Below are 17,854 nucleotides of genomic sequence, written 5' to 3'. Positions count from 1 at the left end.
GGTACCAATTTACTGTATTAGTCCATTTTCATGCTGCTGATAAAGACATATGTGAGATTGGGCAATTTACAAAAGGAAGAGGTTTATTGGACTTACAGTTCCACATGACTAAGAAGGCCTCACAATCATGGCAGAAGGTGAAAGGCATATCTTACATGATAGCAGACAAAAGAAAAGAGAGCTTGTCCAGGGAAGCTGGACAAGGGAAGGCCTTTTCAAGACCATCAGATCTCATGAGACTTATTCACTGTCAGGAGAACAGCACAGGAAAGACCTGCCCTATGATTCAGTTACCTCCCACCGAGTCCCTTCCACAACACATGAGAATTCAAGACGAGATTTGGGTGGGGACTCAGCGAAACCATATCATATAGCATTGCTGTATAGTCCCTTGTATCCTGCAGCTTAAGCTGGTGAGGTGCTCTGAATGTGAGGGACTATCTCACTAAGAGCATGAGGCACTCTGATAAAGAGATGGAAGATTAGGGCCTGACCTTCTCAGTTTCACTGATAACAGAGTAACTAACACTTGCTGTGATTTACAAGATAGAGAAAAGGTCCAAAATTTGACATTAGAGAATTAGGTAGCCAGGCTTCTTATGAACAAATAACAGGGAAGCCAAGTTGGATATTTGCATTTCCTATTCCACCACATTTTAGGAGAAGATGTTTAAGCATTATGAAATATGATCAGTTACTCCCTCGGTGAGGTAATATGCATTTGCCTTTGGGGACTTGGGTTAGCATGACTCCACGTGGTAACACTGATTAGGCTTAGGTGGTTTGGGCTTAAGATACAGCATATTAGCTGGATGCTGTAAGAGTAGAACAAATGGCTTTAAGTGGCAAGACTTATCAGATGTGATTCTGTGGGAGAAATATTAATAGCCTTAAACTGGTACAGGTTGTTTTGAAATTAAGCCTGCCAAGACACTTGTTTGTCCTTGAAGAAGAGAACACAAGAAGATAGGAGCTGTTCAAATGTATTTTTGCAATTAAAAGTAATGGCAAAAACAGCAATTACTTCTGCACCAACCTAATGTAACAAAAATACCACAGACTGGGTGGCCTTAAACAACAGAAACTTATGTCCAGGTTCTGCAGGATGGGAAGTCGAGATCGTGGGCAACAGCACAATTGGGTTCTAGTGAGGGCTGTCAAGGAGCCAGGGCAAGCAGGCTGCCTGGTTTCTGTTTTTATAGGGGTGCTAATTCCATCCTGAGGGCTTCACCCTCATGACCTAATTGCCTCCTAGAGTCCCCATCTCTAAATATGATCACATTGGGGATTAGGGTTTCAACATATGAATTTGGGAGCAGGGGGGAACACAACCACTTAGGCCATCATAGACTTACAGGGCTGATTCCTAGCTGAGTTATTTATTATGATCAGATGTGGTATAGATTTTCTCTGTCAGTGGCATATTGCCAGGAATATCAACTTTGGAACTGGGAAGAGACATACTTAGCTCTCTGAACTGTTTTTTCATCTTTTATGTATGCATATATTATTACCTGTTTTTCATGGTTTCGGGTTTTTGCTGTTGGGGATTCAATCCAAGCAATGTTAGTTTCCTTATGTTTCTGTCTCCTCATCCGCTGCCTCCCATCCCCCATCCCCAACCAGGACCCAAAGATGGACTGTGTCATATTGATAGGTTTTAATTCTGCTCTTAGAAAAGAGAAGATAACTGATATTAATCATAGAAATTCCTATGAAGCTTTTTTTTTAATGAGACAGCAGCCTAATTGTTCACATGTAATCTCAAATTGGGATGATGTATTGTGATAAAGACGTTAGATTCACTATTTTCTCATCACTTTACATAAATTAGATGTGTAGAGTCAAACTCAGTTTTCAGATCAGGCTGGTTGGGAGTCTGGAATGTTGATAAGAGACTGTGTACATTGAACTTCCTTGTACATAAAAACTGGGTAGTCTTAGATCAGATAAAGTAGCAATGTCTCAAGAATTGAACTATCTTTGGAACTGAGCTAACCACTCTCTTGGGAAATAAAATTTTAATTTAACTATCTGATGGGTTCCCAGGAACTGTCTTTAATTGGTGGCTAGTCCTTTAAATTGAGATGGTAATTTAGTTCAAAACCAGGAAGTATATTTGGGTTCTTAGAAAGACCTCTAGGAAGCCAATCAAACAAGCACCTTGTGTCCTTTCATATAGAGAATGGGTTATCCATAAATTGCCTCTTGTAACAATAATTCCAATTCTTTATTACAAAATGCAAGTAAAATAGAAGAAAAATTAAAAAAAAAAAACAGTGCAATTCTCATACTGTTTCAAATATTTTACTGAAGGTGAAGGAAGGCCTGAAAATGAGGCCAAAAGAGGTGAGAAAACTGCACTAGTAGCTCATTCCCACCTAAGGACCCCTTAAAATGATCATGGTTTTCTTAGAGGTAATCCAAAACTATTCTATTCAACTTTTCAAAATGAAAATCATTTTATTGGACTTTTTTTCTGACTACAAGTATAATCAATCTGTGTTGTAAACTTTTTTTATAAGTTCAAAAAATACAAGCCTTTCTCTAAAATTATTAGTTCCCACAGTCTCAGCTAATAACTTTACCTTGCTTTACTGAGCACTGACGTGATTCCATTTTTCTTCAACTCTATTCAATACATATATAATTGGTGGATATTTATTTCTCTTTTTTTGGCCAGAAAAAAATTCATATTACTGGAAATACTTAAACTCAATGGACAGTGGTTCCATTAAGTTTTAAGAGCTTCAGATCTTGGTAGTTAGTCAAGAATATCCACAAATAGACTAAGTTTAGGGGAGGAAATAACTTGCTGGGGAAAACAAAACATTTTCTTTGATTTCTTCGTTATTGTCTCAGGCACTGTGGTAGGCCAGGTCAATATACTTTTTCATCTGGATTTCTGTGGCATGATTGGTTCATGCCACTGATCTCTACCCACATGCTCAGAGTTGCCAGATTAACCCTAAATCTATTCAAGAACAATTTTTTACATCATTTTTACAATTTAAGAACTTTCAGTGGGTGTCTGTTACTTATGTTAACAAATCACCCTAGCTTGGCACCAGCGGGTTGAACATGCTTTGCTAGTTTATTCTCTCATAGATTCATTTTTTCCCGTCCATATGTGTTCTATCTGCTCTATGCTCATTGCCACACCTGTTCTTTGGCATAGGTTATATGCACTCATTCCCTTCTTTCAACAATTTAAATGCTAGGATGGCAATCTTAGCATTTAAATTGTTGAAAGAAGGGAATGAGTGCATATAGCCTTACCCACGATCCAAACTTACCCACTTCTCATTGACCTGTTATTTGCATTTTACAGTATTTTCTGTCCTCTCCCACTATTATGCATTTACTAGTTTGTTTGCTTATAGCTACACTTTAGTTATTTTATAACTATCTTATCTCTGTGGCTGGCTGTATGTTGGAATTGCCCGTGTAATATGAAATATAATATCCATGGTATAGATCCTTGTCCAGAAATACAGAAAACCTAGAAAATATCATTGTTCAGAATACTTTATCGCCCTATTCAAGCCAAATATTCTACCATCAGAAGTCTACTAGTTTTGTTGACAACCCATCATTTTTCCAAATCTCCACACCTTTACAATGGATACTGTTCATAACAATTAAGGGATTAGGAATTAGATAGGAGGTTTGCTGCCTAGAACTAGGGCCAGATTTAGCAGGCCATTCTGAGGACACCTGAGATGTTGGAAAGCAACACAGAATAATAGAAGGAGCACTGGCTTTGGACTCAGGCCTGGGTTCAAATTCAAGTTCTAGTACATATTAAGTTACCTTACTTTTTCCATTTTCTCATATTTAAAACAGAAATTAGACATACCTCACAATGCTAGTGTGACGATTAAATGAGATGGCATGGCCAGGTGCAGTGGCTCACGCCTGTAATCCCAGCACTTTGGGAGGCTGAGGCATGCAGATCACCTGAGGTCAGGAGTTGGAGACCAGCTTGGCCAAAATGGTGAAACCCCATCCCAACTGAAAATGCAAAAAAATTATCTGGGCGTGGTGGTGGGCACCTGCAATCTCAGCTACTCTAGAGGCTGAGGCAGGAGAATCGCTTGAACCCCGGAGGCAGACGTTGCAGTGAGCTGTGATCATGCCACTACACTCCAGTCTGGGTAACAAAGAGAGACTCCATCTCAAAAAAAAAATTAAATAAATAAAATAAAAATGAGATGGCATGTGAAGGGCTGTTATGGTTCTCAGCACATAGTAGATGCTCAATAAATAGTAACTATTATTATTATCTCTAAGTTAGAGTTAATTCTCCACTATATCCAATAAGGTTAGCAGTTAGGTGAAATATCACACACCATAAAATACGACTACATAGATAGTTTCTTATGTTGAATTATCTGGAATTCTTAAGTACCAATTCATTCAACATTTGGCAGTTGGTTTGCTTTCTAAGGAAAAATGTTCAAAAGATTGAAAACTGCCTCCTTAGCCAAGGACCACAGCAGAACTCACTCTGGCCTCATAGAGGGCATATACTGTAAGACGTCAAGATAATGCCTGTAGTGCTGGGATGAATGCATTTCAAATGCCAAGTGCATATGAATTTATATTGTGAAACAACTCCTAAAATGATAGAATCTTGGCTTTGAGAAATTTTATTCTTCTTTGTAAAAATCTCCCTCATAGCTTCCCAGATAGATCACCTGACTTCTGGTTGAAGGGGAAGCTCACCATTTCACAAACCAGACCATCGTCTTCTAAATTATAACCAATAGACAGTCCTCTCTTAATTAAATCCAGAACTTCCTGCTGTAGGATACAGTAAATTCCTCTTCAAAGTTTAGTCTGTTAACTTCCTTTAAAATTCAAGACGGAGAAAATTGTTAAGTACAATGAGTTCTGAGTTCCTCTCCAAAGAACCAATATGTCAGTATGTTCAGCTTTCCTGTTCTTTGTTCTCCATCTTAAAGTCTTTCTTGTTCTTTACGTCTCTTTGTCCCTAGTTTCAGTAAACAACCCCCTCCTACCCTCTATCACCAGCTCTGTCCTTCGTCACTTGCTCTGTCCTTAGTCATCGTTAGTCACCTGCTCTGTCCTTAGTCATCCTTAGTCACCTGCTCTGTAACCATCCTTCCCACCAAAACTACTCACCCTGCCACTCCGGCTCCTACCTTTGCTCTCTTTAAAATAGCCCAATCAGAATTAGCTTAGACTGTGTGGTCCAGCCCTCCCCGGGGAAAGACATAGCAGTAGGGACTAGCTGCATTAGGAATAAGCTCCCTTCCCCTCCCTTGTCTAGTGTGCTCTCGCCATTACTCCATCTGCAAAACACACCCTTCTATATAAGTAAATTGCCTTGCTGAGAAAACTTTTGCCTGAGTGCTATTTTCACTTGGCGGCACTGAGCATTTACTTCCAACACTGCCATGACTTCTTCCTGCTGGTTCTAGTACTGCCTGTCAGAGCAATGTAGATTAAATACAGTCCCTTGTCCATACGAATACCCCTCAGATCTCTCTTCTCATTCCCCTTAACTTCTTCAAGATAAATATTCTAATGTCTTCAGTTATGTGGCTATGCCCCCTTTCAAGGTATATTAGTCAAATATTTAATTTAAAAATCATGAGCTAATAAATATATGAAAGTCCATAATTCCAGGGAGAAGCTAAACTATTTTGATCAAATTGGGACAGATTGTTTTTAACACCCAAGGCAGTGAGACAATGGAAAGTGACTCATATTGAAAGGCACATATGCCCTAAGTAAAAAAACAAAACATGCAATATAATATGAAATTTGAAATAGTAAATTTTGGACCAATGGTTACTGCAGTATTTGTCTGATTTTTAACTATGTCTTATATTCACATTTGTAAGCAAATAAAAGTTGGCCCCATCTTAACGCCAAAAATGGTTATCAAAATAAATGTAGGTGAAGACTTATAGAAGTTTGGATTCATGGGCCTAAGCAGTAATGCTTTTCTTCTCTGTTTAAACTGAGATGAAATGATATAAAGTACCAAAGCAAAGAATCATGCTCAACTCCACAAACATTTCATGCCTTCCATATGTCGGGTGCTGGAAAAAAGTACATAAGATACATAGATTACACAGAGCACATAGTTCCTATCCTCAAGATGCTCAGAATTTGGTTGGGGGGAATGGTAGAACAAATATAGGTAACCATAAAAGACAACAACAATAACAACAATATCAGAAGCTTCTTTATTTCCAGGCATGTCTACCTCTTTGGGGATTGTTAAATCTACTTATACCATAGAAATATAGTGTCTATTAATGATGATTTAAAGATTTCAAAATGTATTTAAGTTCAGCATAAAGATCTTTTGACAGATCTTGTATAGGAACATGAGGCTTGTTTACTGACAGATGCACATCAGTAAACTTAAAGAGCAAACTCAACAGAAAAATGAATGCAGAACAACTTTAAGAAGCAAACAAGTGATAGGAAATAGACTGACAGTATAGTTGACAGCTTATAGAGTTGTAAATATAATGAGCAGAACTGGGTTATACATGACACGGTCAGGAGATACTGTTCCACAATACTGTCATGCTCTGCATTAAACTCTTATTTGGAACTGTTCCCTAGTTTGGGTTGCCAGACATTTAGTTACACTTGGAGAACCAGAATGGGTCTAGAGAAGCCTGACAAATGGGAGTAAAGAAAATTCTGTGAGAAAAACTAAAGAATTTTTTTCTTCAGGAATGAGAAGCTTGGAGGGGCTATTTGATTTTCGTCTTCCACATAAGGAAGATAATGTCAATCACTTCTCACTTCAGTGACATAATGAATAAGACTACAATGGCCTACAGTACTGTTTGGAAAATTTAATTCATAAGAGCTTTTAATCATATCATGATATATATTAAAATACTATGGGAAACTGTCATGGTTTGAATGTTCCCTCCAAAATTCAGATGTTGATAGGATTAAGAGGTAGGGCCTTTAAGAGGTGATTAGGCCTTTGGAGCTGTTCCCTTGTCAATGGGATTAAGACCCCTTTAAACGAGGCTTTTTGCAGCATTTAGCTAGGGTTCCCCACCTCTGGAGGATCCAGCCCTCACCAGAAAACCTACCAAACCTGCTGGTGCCATGATCTTGGACATCCCATCCTCCAGAACAGTGAGAAAACACATTTCTGTTCTTTATAAATTATCTAGTCTTAGGTATTCTGTCACAGTAGCACAGAATGTACTAGAACAGAAACTCTGCTGGTAGGTTTACATTTTCACTTGTTTGGCTGTACCTATACAAGGTAATCTAATGATTTCCAATTTGATACTGGGAAAATGGTAAATAAGAAGAGGTCTTTCCCACAGTGTCATTAAGGTTCACAACAAGGTTTTAAAGCCTGCTTGGGCATAGAAACAACTAGGAGTAGTAAAAAAGAGTTCATGAAAAATTTCAGGAGCAAAGGATAAGACATCATTTTCTTTTTCTTTCTTTCTTTTCTTTTCTTTTTTTTTTTTTTTTTTTTTTTTGACACAGAGTCTCTCACTGTCACCCCGGCTAGAGTGCAATGGCGTGATCTTGGCTCACTGCAACCTCTGCCTCCCACGTTCAAGTGATTCTCCTGCATCAGCCTCCCAAGTAGCTGGGATTATGGGTGCCTGCCACCACGCCTGGCTAATTTTTTGTATTTTAGTAGAAACAGGGTTTCAATATGTTGGCCAGGCTGGTCTCAAACTCCTGACCTCATCATCTGCCCACCTTGGCCTCCCAAATTGCTGGAATTACAGGCGTGAGCCACTGCATCCAGCCAAGACATCATTTTCATACCTACTCCTAGTTCTTCATCAAGAAATATTTTTAGGTGTCTTGAGTTACAGAAAGTGTTAAAGAATCAATAACACCATTTTTGCTTCTGAATTTTTAAAGCTTTGTATCCTAAAACCTTAATTAGAGTCTGACATGAAAATGTGTCTGTTGCCTACTCAGAGAAGATATCTGGGCCTCTCAGCCAAATCCAAATAAAATCTTAGCAAATATGAGATAAGTTCACTGTTTGGGAGAGATCATTTTAGACTGAACACACAAAAACTAGCACATAAAACCTGGATCAATGAGAAATATATGTAAGAAATAGCCATGTTTTCCAATAACCACTAAAAGTTTTTTTTTTCTCCCTAGACCAGTGGACTATGATTATATGAGAAACGAAGAGGTAGAATCTCAAAATGACTTTCCTCAATGGTCATACCTATGTGCTGTTCTATCAGGGTTCATATCCCATAATGGTATTTTTTTTTTCTGTCTCCTCAGTAAGTTTATCTTGTTTGCACTTAAATTTTCATCTGTCCGCTCAGTTGGCTTTGGCTTTTTATTTTGTAACCCGAGATAAGTTCTGGGCGTAGGGGTGGAGGTGGTGGGAGCAGGTGGGGAATTAGTGTCATTTTCTATTCTTTATAAATCTTTTCTCTGATTTGCGTTACCTTTCTCTAGCGTACATGAGTTCTCTAGTCTCCATGTGAATGAACACTCGCAAACTATGCCAACTCCCTTTCCAGTCCTCACCACTTCATTATCAGAAAACAACTGAGACATTTGACTCTCTGATATGCTTGTAAGAATCCCAGGGCCTGGATCCTTCCTGACAAGGTCACATCATCTCACTGCTTAGAGTACTTTTAGAAACGAGGTCCCTTCTGCCTCACTGGCATAACCTCCCTTGCTTCTCCCAGAGGTGCAAGCTCTGACTGGTCTCCCTGAGGCAAAAATGGAAGTTAAAGGTGCTCCTTTAAGTAGAGAAACCAGTGGAGGGAGTCAGCTATTTACCTCTGTGGTCTGTCTGATGTGGAAGTTTCTTGGGGCCGGGGTTGGAAATGGGAGTTCTTTACAGAGCGAAGAGTGAGTGAGTGCCTTGATTTGATTCTGTTAACTGCAAGTTTACTATTTAACACGCAATCCTCAATCCAGCTCAGTATTTCTTTCCTGTCAACAGCATGGACCCTAGGGTGAAATTGCTTATGTTCAAATTCCAGGATTTTATCATTGCTGTTTTTATGGCTTTTACTTCCATGAACTCTGGAGAAAACAAAACCACTAAACACTTGCTAGAGCCCCTCACCCTAACCACATTCGCCTTAGGCCATCGCTGGGTCCTTCCTCACCCCAGCTTCATTCCCCAGCTTTTAAAAAGTTGTATCAGCACTTTCAAAATCCTGCAGTTGGTCTCTGCCACTACCAGTTTGAGGAGTTCTTGGTTCCTGTCGCCTCTATCCTTGTTCAAGCCCAGGTGAGGACAGAGGGGCAGAAATGCTGTGCCCTGACTCCCAGTTCTAGGCTGGGCGGCTGGGAGGAGAGCCAGCTTTCCCGAATCCCAGCAGCAGAGGGCGCCATATTCCCTCGACGCATCTTCCCTCCAAGTCTTACATGGCACCATCTTGACCAGAAGCATGGCCTGCAGCCCTGAGGAGAGAAGTCAAGGCTCTTTTCCAGGCCCAACCCGCAAGGACCTGCTCACACTGGCCTGGACCTGAGGGAGGCCCCGCAGAGAGGAGAGCGGAGAGGGCCGCCCGGAGAAGGGTGGCAGTGCCGTCTCCCCACTAGCCCCAGGCTTGTCCCCCCTGCTCCACTCTCTCCAGTGCACACCCATGAGGGCAGCCAAGCAGATGGCAGAGGCCACGGGCTAGGTCCTCCCTTAGTCATCCCTGCCAGACTAGTTCTCCCTTAGTCATCCCTGCCAGACCTGATCGCCTTGGCCCCCTGAGATGGTGAAGGAAGGGTCCGGCTCCAGCCTGGCAGGAGCAGCTCGGCCTGGTGTGTAGGCCTCGCTCCCTCGTGGCCCGCTTCATTTGTCGACCAAAGGCTGACTAGGACTAACACTTGGTCCAGTTTGTTCTCAAACTGAGTGAAAGAAATTTGCAAGTTCATGGGTTTCTCTTTTGATGGAGGCCAGAGACCTTCTCACCCACTTTTTCTTTCCTTCTGAACTGGTAACCGGGAAGTAAAAAACATAAATTTCTAAGTGTCTCCTCTGCCTAGATCACATCAAGAACTGACACCATCCCCTCAGTGTGGAACCCAGGGGTCTCCTAAGGATGATTCCAGCACTAGGTTGATAGAAGTTTAAAGCTGGGGAAGGAAGAGCACAAGAAAATTACATAACTTAAGTGAAGAACTAGGCCTAAAAGTGGAACCTTGCATTTGAGCATAACTATTTAGTATGGTGTGCCTGAAATACATAGAACTGAATAATTTGTTTTATGTAAGTATAATCAATTTGTATACATTAAAACTGATACTGGCTGGGCGCGGTGGCTCACACCTGTAATCCCAGAACTTTGGGAGGCCGAGGCGGGTGGGTTACCTGAGGTCAGGTGTTCGAGACCAGCCTGGCCGACATGGTGAAACCCTGTCTCTTCTAAAAATACAAAAATTAGTCTGGCATGGTGGCAGGTGCCTGTAATCTCAGCCACTCAGGAGCTAAGGCAGGAGAATTGCTTGAACCTGGGAGGTGGAGGTTGCAGTGAGCCAAGATCGCGCCATTGCACTCCAGCCTGGGTGACAAGAGCAAGACTCTGTCTCAAAAAAAAAAAAGAAAAAACAATTGATACTTATCAGACAAATCAATTCATATAGGTATATTCACAGTCTATGATTGCCAGGATGTACCAACTCCAATCCCATTAATCATACTAGCATGAAGAAAAATTACATTTCTGGGCCACTGCGTTTGAATATAACTTTAGCTAATTTAAGCCTGGAGAAAATAAGAATGCTTGATTCATTTAAAATCTAAGAGATTCTGCGCTAGATTTTTGTATAACTTACATTTCTCAACTTTTCTGCAATCTAGGTTTATTTTTTACTATAATGTACCTTCAAAGAGCTAAGTCGCAGTTTATAGATTGTTAGTTTTTAAAGTTCCATTCTCTTTCGTTGTACTGCTGAACTCTGGGCCTCTGTGTCCTCATCTGTAATGTGGAGTCAAAATTATCACTAAGGTCCCTTCAAGCATGAATTTCGCATTGAATAATCCGTTGTAGAACACAAGGAAAATAATGGTTCTTTTGTAGTTCTCTTGGGACTTTCACTATTGCTAAGAATCATGCTGGGCAGATGCAGGCATCACATGGATTGTGCGGGGAAGTGTAACTGAATAATGGCCATGTTTTGAGGCAGTGATATTCAATGCTTTAAAAAGTGAGAAAATGGCCTTTAGAGATACTTTGTTTGAAAGAGAAACAAGCTTGGAAAATGTTCTTGAGTATTTCTGTATAGAAAAGTATAAAATGCATGTGTCCTTTAAATGTTTAAGTACTTCCAACACTTTTGGTTTGCATACTCATGGTGCAAATGAGGTGGGAAGGGCGGAATCCCTGGCCTAGCTCTGCAAGAGTGGGGTTTCAGGTCAGAGCAGGTCTGGCAGCTCAGCCTGGCCCGAGCGCGGAACCCTTAGCTGGGAAGGCCGCGGCCAGGCTGCGGGGCCCCCTGCAGGCCGGCTCAGCGCCGCGGCCTAGCACCTGTTGTCCCAAGGCAGGCCCCGCGGGGGAGAGGCCTCGGAGGGCAGAGCCCCCTCCCACCAGGGCGGAGCTCATGAGAGTTCGCAGCCCAGGTGGCCGAGACCAGGGGCAGGGCCAGGGGCCGGGACAGCGAAATGCCTCCCCGGCTCTTTCTTTCATTGACCTCTGCGATGCCTCACTGGCTTCTGCTTTCATTGATCTTTGCGGGTCTGTTCCCGCTGCGGCGCCGGCAGCTGCTTGGTAGTTGCGGGGGGCGTGAGGGTGGTGGCCCAGACTGACCGGCTGACAACCCAGCTCCGCCCCGCCCGTCCCTGCCTCGGACCCTGCGCCTGAGGAAGTATCGAGACAACCCTCTGCCACCCGAAATTCGTGGGCCGCTCCCAGAGGGCGCGCCCTGAAGCTGAGCGCCCCTAGGCGGCCGTCTGGGGACCGCATGCGGGGCGCAAACCCGCAAGGAGCGCGCGGCGGGCGCGGCGGCGACGGCAGGAGGAGGGGCCGGGAACCCGAGCGCAGCCGAAGGACGCCCCGTCCTCCACATGCTGCCACTTGGCTGAGTCGGGCGCCGGCGAGAAGGCGGCGCCGTTGCCCTGGCAGCTGGACTGCACTTTGCCCCCGCCGGGCCTCAGCTGCCGCCCGCCCAGACGCCAGCAAGCCCCCCTTACACTGCAGCGCCGCCCCGGGAGCTTCGGAGACCCGCCCCGGGCCTGAGCGCAGGCTGCCTCTGGGGTCCGCACGGCTGTCCGGACGTGCCACGGGCGCGCAACTGCCAGGCGATGTGTAAGTGAACATCTGGGAGGTGGGTGACTGATGAAGGGCGAGTGTGTGTCGGTCTTTGTCAACTGTGCCTTTTAGATTTTTCAATGGCAGAAACCCATGAGTTACAGGAGGCTTTAATTAAACGAGACCTTTCTCAGCCCGCTGCTGTGGATAGAGCCTCACATCTCCGTCCCCTAATGGAGAAGAGTTAGCCCCCACCGCTTCAATCTTGTTCTGGGCTTCCCAATGAAAGGTACCTCATTATGAGTTGCAATTCCACCCTGCTTCCTACCTGAAGAGTGAGTGAAGATTTTCAGGTGAGAGATTTGCCCATGAACATTGCATTGATATGCCAAGCTGTCAGGCTTGTGCTCTGAATGGCATATCATGAGCAAAGTATTAGCTCTTGTGCTCTTTGGAGCTGTGGGAGGCTGAATATTGAGGTGAAATGATGCAAATAAGAAATTAACAGGAGTAGACAGGTAAGATCCTGCCATGAGTGAAGGGGTCAAAGAAGCAAAGCAGAACAACTGGCGTTGTCTCGCTTATGTCTCTGGTCTGACACCAGCCCCTCCCCTATCCTTTAGGGGATTACGTTAACATAAAATTGTAAACCAGTAAAGGTTCTTATCAAAGACCATCTTTTTAGGATCTAGTGTATGTGACAGCTCTCTCAGGGAAATTTTTAGATAAGAATTCAGAGGAAAATGGAATCTACTTGTATTATGACAAAGTATAAATCAAACCAAGATCAACAGTTGGCTCTTTTTCCCTTTGGATGAGGCTGTTTTCAAGCACTTAATATGGCTATCATAAATAGATGGGAAATAACATTATTTATGCATTCTGCTTTCAGGGAGCATGGTCTGGAAGAATAATTTCAGTTTTTAATTTTGTTTTGCCATTAAACAAAAATTATAAGCATTACTTATTTAGGTTCACACAATCTTGTAACAAAAGGGTGCTTTAAAATTGTAGACCAACCTCCAATCCATTTTATTATCTCCTCTATAGCACTCCTGACAGGCCAGCCACATTTTGATTGAACACTTCAGTGACAGGGAGCTCATTACATTTTGAGGGGTTCCTCCTTTTCTGTTGTTAGCAAGGCCTTGTTTACGCTGAACTGACAACCCCTTAGGAAGCCGCACCTGTTTCTCATTAGTCCTACCTGGCGAATAGCGCTCCAACTGTGAACTTAGAAACAAGATTTTTCTGCAAAAAAGATCTGAAACTTTAGTCAGAGTCTGAGAAGGGTCACCCAAAAATAGTTAAGAAACGAAAGGTCTAAAGTGATACAAAATAATATTTTTGTCTCCTTTGCTTGACAGCCTTTCAGATCCCTGAGCCTCAGTTTCTCATCTGTAAAATGGGAATAATATGCTTTGTCTAACCCTAGGGTTACTGTGAGGATTAAATTAATAATCTTAATACTTAGTAGAGGTGCCTAGGAGTCAGTAAATGTTAGTTATCTTCAATAAATACTAGTTTTTTATGTTTCCTTCCTTACCCACGACCCTTCTCTGTGCTAAAGATCCTTAGCCTAAAATTGAATTCAATAAGTCAGTGTAACCCAAACAGTGCAAGGTGCAATGAGTTGCCGTCTTCAAATGAAATCATCTGTTGCTTAATTGGCATTTGTAGTAAATACACAGAAGTTGACTAAAAACCTCACCTCCATACCCCATGTGCTTTGCTGTCAAGCAAAGGAGACAAAAATAAAGGTAGGCTTTATTAATTTTTTAATTATGCAGTTAAGCATTTCTTGAATCTGAATTTTTTTTTCTGTTGGCTTGTATTACTTAAAGCCTCTGTATGGTTTGCAGTTTGTTAGATAGATGTTTTCATCTTATGTCATTCATCATGTTAATTCTACTTTTCAGTTTTGTGTCACCTACACATTTGCTGAGTTTATTCACCAGACATTCAAGTCACTGACAATAGATAGGACATGTTCTTTTGCTATGATTGTGGTACCTCTAGAAACCTGTGGCACAGTAGGAATGGTCCTGGATTTTTGGAGGCTGGTTTTGGAGTCTGGCCCTGATACCTATTAGCTTTGTGACCTTGAGAAACTTATTTTCAGTATCAATAAAATGAGGTAACATCTGCCTTTCAGGGTGGTTGTTAAAATTCAAAGTAATGAAAGCGCCAGGTACAATATTGGCTGGAAATCTAGTTGGCCTTCAGTAGATTTTGCTTGAACTAATGAATTAGCTGGACTCAGCCCTTTCTTATCAAACTATTCTAGTCCATAGAGCAGTCTTCTCCATAAAGACATTATGAGAAAAATGTCTTGCTGAAAAGTAAAGATCTTGCATATTCCCTGATCTACCACAAAAGTAAATGAGTTTAAAAATGAATGATTCTTAGCACACTGCTAGTTCCTAGAAATCCCCAGTCTTTCTCCCCACCCCCCATTGTTCCTTGTTTAATGTTTAAGTTTGAATTTTGCTAGAGATAGATGTCAAACTATTAGTCTGTGAAGTCTAGGAATTCTAATTCTTTCCTTTAGCTTTGAATATTAAAAATAAACACACTGGGGGGAAAAGTTGTGTTTGAATCTGTAGCCTCTTGAGGCTGCCCTTCTTCTCCATGTTTTTCCAGAGGTTGCCAGGATAGTTCTGTGCTGACATCCGCAGGTTCTCCTGGTACCCTGGAATATAATTCACCAGAATGTGAAGGCATGGATTCTTTTAAAGTGACCTCTTCTTCTTGCACCTTAGTTCTCTCTTAGTGAGGTTTCCATGCTTTCCAGCTTGAAATCATTTGCTTTTAAGGCAGCAAAACAGTTGCTGAGCAGTTTTGTTTTCTTTCTCATTAGTTAATACGCCATCCATCCTTGGATTTGAGAATTTTAAAATGAGCCTTTCTTACTACACTTTCCGTATAGTAAGTATACTATGCACAACATGCACTAAGTCGGTGGTTGAGAAATAGAACCACTCCAGGTGTTATAATGTTGAAAGTTTTGGCAGTAGTAAATAACTCTAATCAGTACCTCACATGCGAAGAGCCTTGTATTTTAAGAATGAATTTATTCCTTGTAAGTTAAAAGTTGTGAAATTAAGAGTGTTTCACAAGAGGCTGAAGGTACCATAAATTACTGAAGCTGAATGGGAGGGAGTAACAGATATGTGACCCCAAGAGTGAATGCCTAGCTTAGAAGTATTCTAATTCAGAACAGTTTCAACACTGCACTGGCCCAAACACTACTGCAAGTTTGTAGCCTTTGCATGTAAACAGCCTGCGAGAGGCAGAACTATGTAAATGTCACTGTTTTATTCCCAACATCTACATACTGCAGGCATATGGAGAGCTGACAAATGGGAAAACTTTAATAAGCATTCATTAGTCACCTTGATGTAGAGAACTGTTCTGTACAAAATAAAGAAAAAAAAAAAACTCCTGCCTTTGAGGAATATCTAATCTCATTTGGGGAGACAGCATTTATACATTAAAGACGAGACTTCAGTTCAACAACAGAATTCTGAGGAAGGGTGGGAGGAGGACTGGGAAGTCTGCAGGAAGGAGATGGGGCTTCCCCTATCCTCAAAGATAGTACTTGGGTTTAAGTAGGGAACAGGAAAAAGGGTGCTGGGTGGAGATAAAGGCGAGGTGGTGTGTTTCAGCTTAAAGGAGGACTAGGAGTAGGAAATGAGCATGGGTGAGCCAAGGAGACTCTCTTGATGGGAGAGGAAATTTCCTTGTATTAGTGAGAAATTAAGTCCATTGGGTAAAAACAGGGCTTTAAAAAAATGTTTATATTAAATGTACCTCTCTTCCCCCCGAGACACTGTACTGTTGGCCACAGAAAATAAGAACCCTACAATAACTCCTTAGGTAAAGAAGTGGAGTATATGGATCATGAAAGAACTATGAAACTTTAAATGGCAAAATTTTCTGATTTCTTGGTCCTCTGACCTAGAGTCCTAGTGAATTTGAACACTATGTTCTTCCATGTTTCTATACCAGAGAAATGATTCTTTTCAGTGCTCGAAATTACATATACTGCTGCCTAGAACTTAATTCAGCGCATAGCACTTAACACTCTTTTATTAATTTATGCCTCCTACTTGTTCTAAAATGAAGTGGTTTTACTAAAGACTAATAGAAATTGAATCTGTAGGGGAGGAAAAATGCTCTTCTACCCTCTTAGGTTTGTGACCAAGGCCTGTGAATCAAACTGATAAAAGAGTAATGGCATAAATAGAACAGATTTAAACACACATATGCACAGGAGTTTGCAAAAGAAATGTGACTCAAGGAGGTGGTTAGAATTTGGGGCTTATCTGCCAACTTAACAAAATGATAAAGCGAGGAGAGGTTCTAGATCAGGTTTTCTTAACTAGTTGGTCAGAGCTCCTTTTCATTTTTCTGTGAGGATTTATATTATGGTGCTGGAGGAATTGCTGCAGATTGAAGGTCAACATTCATGGTCATAAACAGGAGTGGCCAGATGAAGCCACCTGGTAGCCAGAGTGACACCCAGAAGGGCTTAGGGAAATACCTGCTTGAGTATGTGTGTGGTTTTTATCCTCTACCTGGAGGACCTGGTAAATAAGATGAAGTATTGATACCTGGACTTAAGACATCTATCTCCTGTTCAACAGTTAGTCTATCATCTAATTGTTCCAAATCCTAAATTACTGTTGTCATTCTTAGATTATACTTCTCTTTCCTCAATTATAATCTGGAGATATAATAGAACACTTAATAATTAGATGTTAGTAGCTTTAGGAGACACTGGAGAGAGAAGGAATGGAAATAACACAGAACATGTTCCATGTTCCAAGGAAGTTCTAGATGCTTTACATATAGAATCACAATTTTTATTTTTCTGAGACGGAGTCTTCACTCTGTCACTGAGGTTGGAGTGCAGTGGCGTGATCTCGGCTCACTGCAACTTCTCCCTCCCACGTTCAAACGATTCTCCTGCCTCAGTCTCCCTAATAGCTGGGATTACAGGCGTGTGCCACCACACCCGGCTGATTTTTTAATTTTTATTAGAGATGGGGTTTCACCATGTTGGCCAGGCTGGTCATGAACTGCTGACCTCAGGTAATCCACCCACTTTGGCCTCCCAAAGTGCTGGGATTACAGGTGTGAGCCCCCGTGCCTGACCAAAATCACAATTTTTAGATGACTGAGGTAGAGCCCAGTTTACAGATAAAATCATACCATACCACTTTATTCAGGTTTATTAGAATCTCAAACATTGTCTCCATTGTCTCATTTCTTAACAAGGTTATTTTCTCTGCCACTCTATTGAGAAATTTTGGCCCCAAGAGTGACCACATGGAGTCATCCTGAGCCCATCCTGTCAGTGAACAGCTGTACACTGTGTGTGCTCTAAGTGCCTGAGGACAAAACCAAATTCTCCATTTCTAAGGACCCTATAGTAGTGTTCTTTTGGTGACCTTCATACTGACCAAAGTCATATTTACAGTATTTTGTAGCTTTTACTTTTTGGTGAAAGACAAAGAACATTACGTTTAAATTGTGTCCATTTCTGTTTGCCTGTTTAACCAATGTCATTGGATCCTGCTGTGAATTTATAGTCCAAGTGAATGATTCTCAATACTCCCAGTACAAAGACTTCCATTTACTGT

General features: G+C 41.6%; 1 protein-coding gene across 6 annotated transcripts in view; it reads left to right on the top strand.

Annotated features, from left to right (window-relative positions):
* The window catches only part of LOC105535223 (chromosome unknown open reading frame, human C2orf88), a 127,885-nt gene that overhangs the window by 96,252 nt on the left and 13,779 nt on the right, over positions 1-17,854 (top strand). The window contains exons 1-2 of one of the 6 annotated variants that reach the window (XM_011974230.1): positions 12,021-12,263; positions 15,861-15,865. The exons of 4 other annotated variants lie outside the window; for them this stretch is intronic. The gene's annotated coding sequence lies outside the window, so the exon portion shown is untranslated. Of the gene's footprint in view, positions 1-12,020; positions 12,283-15,860; positions 15,866-17,854 lie in introns of those variants that run through there. One more of the 6 variants, XM_011974233.1, reaches the window with a different exon arrangement.

Source organism: Mandrillus leucophaeus, unplaced genomic scaffold (assembly GCF_000951045.1).
Source record: "Mandrillus leucophaeus isolate KB7577 unplaced genomic scaffold, Mleu.le_1.0 Scaffold143, whole genome shotgun sequence".
In the NCBI taxonomy this organism is placed as follows: Eukaryota; Metazoa; Chordata; class Mammalia; order Primates; family Cercopithecidae; genus Mandrillus; species Mandrillus leucophaeus.
The sequence above is the reverse complement of the archived record's forward strand: the minus strand, read 5'-3'. Positions and strand labels throughout refer to the sequence as shown.